Below are 6,000 nucleotides of genomic sequence, written 5' to 3'. Positions count from 1 at the left end.
TGGGTAGCAAGGTGGCAGGATTTAGCAAGTGACAAGTTTTTATGGTAGTCCCTGGGTTGTCTAAAAGTATAGCTTGAACTTGAATAGATATTACAAGAGATAGACATTCTGTTCCCTTAGAACTTACTAAAGCCTGCACCTGGTGTGGAGTTCATGTAGTGACTGGAAGACCAAACATCAACCTTTCAACCTCCTTTAGCAGGGTTGTACTAGCTGCTGCTGCCCACAGGCAAGAAAGTTCTCTCTTAGCATTTTGATATAATTGTTTAGAGAAATAAGCAATCACTCCAGTAAGGGTTCCCAGCTTTTGAGCTAATACCTCAAGGGCAATTCCCCTTTTCTCCTGAATGTAAAGGTCGAAGGATTTAGCTGAACCTGGGAGAGCCAGGCAGGGTCCTGAAGTAATTGCTTTTTCAATTCTTGACCCTTTGGCATTCTGAATTCCATTCAAAATATCATCATTCTTTCCTTTCAACTTTTCACATAGAGGCTAGACCATAGTTCGGGATTCATGTTGCAAGTCCAAACTCATTCTGCTCACCCCACGACAGGCCAACATATCGGGAGATGAGGTGTTGGGGCAAGGAATAGCAACTTTATTCAGAAAGCCGGCAGACAGAGGGGATGGCCGACTAATGTCTTGGAGAACCATCCTGCTCTAGTCAGAATATAAGCTCCTTTTATACAAAAAAAAAGAGAGGGGGTGCGGTTGGCTGTTGCAGACTTCTTGGCGCAGGCATTCTTTGTTCTTGCAGCTGTCCATGTGGGCCAGGTCATGGTGTCCCCGTAAACTTCCAACAAAACAAAGGTTATTCTCTATTACAATTCCCTACTGTCAATGTCTATTCCACAGTCTTGTGGAAGAAGGGGCAACGACTGCTCTGGCTACTTCCTGCTGAAAAGAGGCAATGGGGGGGGGGGGTGATTATGGAATGGAATTGATCAGCCTTGGTCAGGGAACAGTCCTGGGTATCTTTAGTCAGTAGTATAATCTCTCTCTCTCTCTCTCTCTCTCTCTCTTTTTCCCCCTCTTTCTCTTTATTTGCAACTATTTGATCCTGATAAAACTCCTTGGTACTTTGTTGAACTTGCAGTTTTGGTTCCAGTTCCCAATACATATCTATTAATGTTAATTTTTTCCACTGTACCATAATTACACTAGATTCTTGTGCTATTTAGTTCATCAGAAGACTTAGAATGGTGTCATGATGCCTCAGGTGACCAGTTCTATAGAGGCTAGCAGTTGTCACTCCTTCCATCTCTTTAGCTTATAAGCACCCAAGGTGTGGTCTTCTTGGTAATTCAGGCTATTTTGTAAGGTTAAAGCCCTGTGACATTCTCCCTGGAGATCAACTCTGAGACCAAGCATGATTATAGCTTTTGATTCCTGGAATAAAGTAGAAACAGTAAGATCAATAGCTTTAGTTTTAACAGTGGGCCTGGAACTGTGAGTAGCAACCAGTCAGTCAGGTCAGATGACCACTTTAAGGGCAAGCATAAGAATAAGCAATCTGTTAGCCTAAGTGCAGCCATTTTATTAATCCTCCTTCAAAATCCCCACTGTCAGTTTCTCTCATTCCATTTCTATGGAAATAGGGAGATGGGAGTCGTGTTCCTGCTGAATGGGGGCATCATTTAGGGGCCTATTCCTGGGTCAGGTGAGGATTTTATTGACAGGCCACTCAATGTGCTATTATGGGACTAGGCCTTATCAACAGTAGCAAAAATGTCTCTGGACTGCCTGTCTTACTAGCCTGTTATGATCCAGGAAAATATTCCCTCTTGTTGCTTCTTCCCAAATGTAGAATCGCACTATTAAAATCATTGGTCTTATACAGAAGTATATATCTGGTAAACTGTTTCAAGTTGCCTAGTCATTATTTTATCAGAGGCTCAGTCACATATTTGGTAATGCAAGAAACAACAATTTTGTAAAACAGGCAAAATACAAATAATATAGTTAGCAGTATTAGTAAGGTCAAAAGAATTTAAGCCAAGAACTTTTATTAGGTGCGGCTCAGTGTATCCCCAGGTCACCTGACTTAGACTGTTCTGTACCAATCCTTATCTTTAAGGAAAATGTTATACAGGCATTGTTCATAAGCTAAGATATGAGCAGTTATCAAAGTTACTGGTATACAGGCCTGGTCCGGTGTCTTGGGTCAGCTGTCTACCTCAGATGTCGTCTTCTCATCCTGGTCTGGTAGCTTCTTCTCCATTTGAGCTTTGTTTTAAGGTGAGCAGTCCTCTATAGGCCAGTCCAGTGCAGGGGCTCTTTCTGACTGGAAATTAATCCAAAAGTCAATTTCTTTTAGCTTTCACTGTGCATGGTCTAGTTAAGAGTATCTGATAAAGGGTCCTTCCATTCAGGCTGAAGATAGTTCTTTAAATCATGTCTGTTCCAGTATCTATAATCCCCTGGCTGCAGCTGATGGGGCATCAGATCTTCATCTGAGGATAGGTTACTGAGCTTCAGAAACAAACCTAGAGCATCCTTTTAATAATTCAATTAAACTTTGCAGCAATGTAACATAACAGCAAGGAATGACCTCAGAAGTGAGTCTTAATAAATATAGACCTCAATTAATAAAACTAGAATTTAATATCCACTAAAATATAATCTTTCTCTCTCTAAAGTGGCCCTCATTTTTATCAAATATAGCCAAATCAAGATTAATTTGTCCACAGATTGTCTGATTATTTGACCACATAGGCTCTTTCTTATTTGCATGTAAGTTACTTACAAGATTATTACATCAAGTCATTATTTTTCTTGCTTACAAATTTGTAACAGATATGACAAGGTCTTATTGGACTTCTATTAAACCTAAGTACAATAATAGTTTTATGTTTAACAATAATCAATCTAAAGACATGTCTTTCTTAATCAAACCAATAGGCTTAAGCTAGCTTCAGATACCAGGTATCGATTCACTATGAAAATTTAGTTTAGATCACATGAACCTGATTTTCATTCTGGCCAGTTTTTTTTTTTTTTTTTTTAATCCTGAGTATTTATATATGCATTTAATCTTTTAAAGCCAATTAAATAGAGCTCTTTTACAAATTAACTTTGGCAACGCCACATATCTACAACACACATAGGGGTACATATAAACACACAAACACAGAGACCTCATAGTTCCCATTTCAAAACTTTAGCCATGAATCGGGTACAACAATGTAAGACTCATCAGTTACAAGAGGTTGGATTCAAATTGGGTTTCTGGCAGATGGAAAAATCAAAGGTGCCTGTCCAGATAGCTAAACATTTTTTACTAACTTCTATGGAAGACATTTAAGATTTCTGTTTGTTTCCAAATTACTCCCTTTCTCAAAATTTGCATTCCAGAGGTCATAACAGCAGTTGAGTCATTGGTGTTGGGACAGAAGTTTAGAAGTTAGAAGTTAGAAAGTCCACTAGTTGAGACCCCACTGTTAGTTGTACCTAAGGCTCTTGGGTGGCAATTGTTATTGGGGTCTTTAAAATGCCTAAGAGTCCCAGACTCTGTCAGTCATTACCTTCCTCATTATGGAATTCATAAAGGCTTGTATATATGGTATTTTTTCCTATTTACCTTTTCTCTGGCAAAACAATTCTAACAAGAATAGTGATTTAACAATCCATTTTCAGGCCAGCGTTCCTCAGAGCCTAAAGTGTACATTACTCAACAGTATTACAGTAAAATACCATCTTTTTCTTAGTCATAGGCTCACAGCTATATTTTCCCCATTTATTTAAGAAACGCCCCAGTGGGCTTTCCTTAGGGACAAATGGAGTACTTTCCTTACCTATAATTTTAATAACAATAAGACACAAAGGCACAAACAAACCCCAGTACCAAAAACACAAACAAAGTATAACATGACTAAACACAAAACTGAAGCAAATGAACCGGTTCACAAATCGGGTAAAATCCAACAACTATTTCCTCTCTCCAACAGGGTACCCTGCTTAAAATACAGAACAAATTGGCTTATTCCGGAGAAAAAGCCCCAAATGGAGAGGAATAAATTTCCTGGCTGTACACACCAGAGCTGACTTACCCTACTATATGGAGCCCACTGGCCCCCAAATGTCAATTCCTTACTCCAACTGCCCAGTGCTGGGGTAGCCAGTGCCACTTTGGGGAATCTTGAAGGGAGAATCCTCAGGACAAGTGATCCTGGCAGCTGCTAGGGCCTCCCCTGAAAATTCCCCAAATGAGGCTGCCTGGCCATGAGCAGCAAGGCTCCTGGCTAGCTTCACCAAAATTGTTGCCAAGTCCAAACTCGCTGCATGACAAGCCAATAAATCAGGAGATGAGGTGTTGGGCAAGGAATAGCGACTTTATTCAGAAAGCCGGCAGACAGAGAGGGTGGCGGACTAATGTCTTAGAGAGCCATCCTGCTCTAGTCAGAATATAAGCTCCTTTTATACAATAAAACAAGGGAGAGGGTGTGGTTGGTTGGTTGTAAACTTCTTGGTGCAGGCATTCTTTGTTCTTGCAGCTGTCCACGTGGGCCAGGTCATGCTGTCCCTATAAACTTCCAACAAAACAAAGGATCTTCTCTATTACATTCAGATAGGGCAAAACCCAGCCATCCCCAGGAAAAGCCCCTAAACTGTCTTCTAGTTTTATGAAGGGTGAGGCTGCAAATGGCTTCTTTCCTTTCCTGGGGTTGTCTTCTCTGATCTCTGTGAGAATCAAGCCTGGGTAGCTAGTATGGAATCAAAAAGGGGCTTACAAGATGAGAGCCAGAATCCTGGAAACTTACCTTTCCAGGAATTTTTCCCAGCCTTTCCTAGATTACCACCACTCTTACCTTCCCCCACCCCAGGACTCCTGAGTTTATTTTCTTTCATAAAAGACCCTGATGGCTGTTCAACTTTGGATTCTAATCTGAAAAACTGGTTCCCTGTTACTCCTATGATAGAGAATGTAGTTACTATTATTATTATCATCTATGCATAACAATAATTTTTACCCAAAGGAAAAGACCTCAATTCTTGTCATACCTGAAAGATGATATTACAAATGGGAGATGGAGAGCATCGTGTAGCTGAAGATTTTAAAGGATTAATTTAGGGGGAAAAAAAGTACACCTCCAAGAATGGGGGGTAAGCTAATCCAAGGGAGAAAAGCAGTGGTCTTTGTCTCCTCTTTCTCTCATATCCTTGCTTAGAGGTGGTCTTTTGATTGATTGATAGCTCTTGCCCCCGGACTGCTTAGCCTCCATGTCCTTACCCTTAGTGTACATGGAGAAACCCATGGTGGGTGGGGGCTAAACCGCAATGTTAATTATATTATAATGAGCATTGGGTCCTGTCTGGCTAGGTCCTTCTCTCTACTGCGCAGTTGTGGTTGTTGGGTTCTAACTGGGTTCTTGCTGGCACTCTTTAGAAAAAGTAAAGTCCCTTTATGCTGGAGGCGGGCATAATGCCATCTTCTGGACCATCTTCGCTCTCCTCCACCTATCTGCCTGGTGCCCCCACTTATCTAACTACCTAACATAATCACATGAAATAATAATAATAAAACCAAACATGAAATTAGAAGCTTACCATGTGATTTTAACAAAATGAGTGTGAAACAACTTCAAATAATTGTGTGATCCTCTTCATAACCTATACTGGATTAAGCTTAATGATATGTAATTTTTAAAACTCCAAAATAACAATAACCTAAAAAAAATTTAACCTTATCATATCAAAGAAGTCTGAAAGGCGGAGGTCTGTGTTTGGTCCAGGAGATGGGAATACTTTCTAGGCTGCTTTCCTGTGCCAGATTCAGCCCTCAGCCTATGCAGCCTTATATAGACTTCCCAACATTCCTAATGACAAACTCCTTGAGAGCAGGATGCACATCTAATTCTCATCTTTTCTTATCTGTAGCACTATGTGAGAACAATTCTTCAACAAACATTGTTTTTAAGAATAGAGGATGGATGGGTTCCCAGGTGGTTAGATGTAAGAGTCTAAGGGACCTCAATTTCTAGTACCAACTATGCTGACATACA

The sequence above is a fragment of the Camelus ferus genome, chromosome 4 (assembly GCF_009834535.1).
Source record: "Camelus ferus isolate YT-003-E chromosome 4, BCGSAC_Cfer_1.0, whole genome shotgun sequence".
Lineage (NCBI taxonomy): Eukaryota > Metazoa > Chordata > Mammalia > Artiodactyla > Camelidae > Camelus > Camelus ferus.
This window is presented reverse-complemented; position numbering follows the sequence as displayed.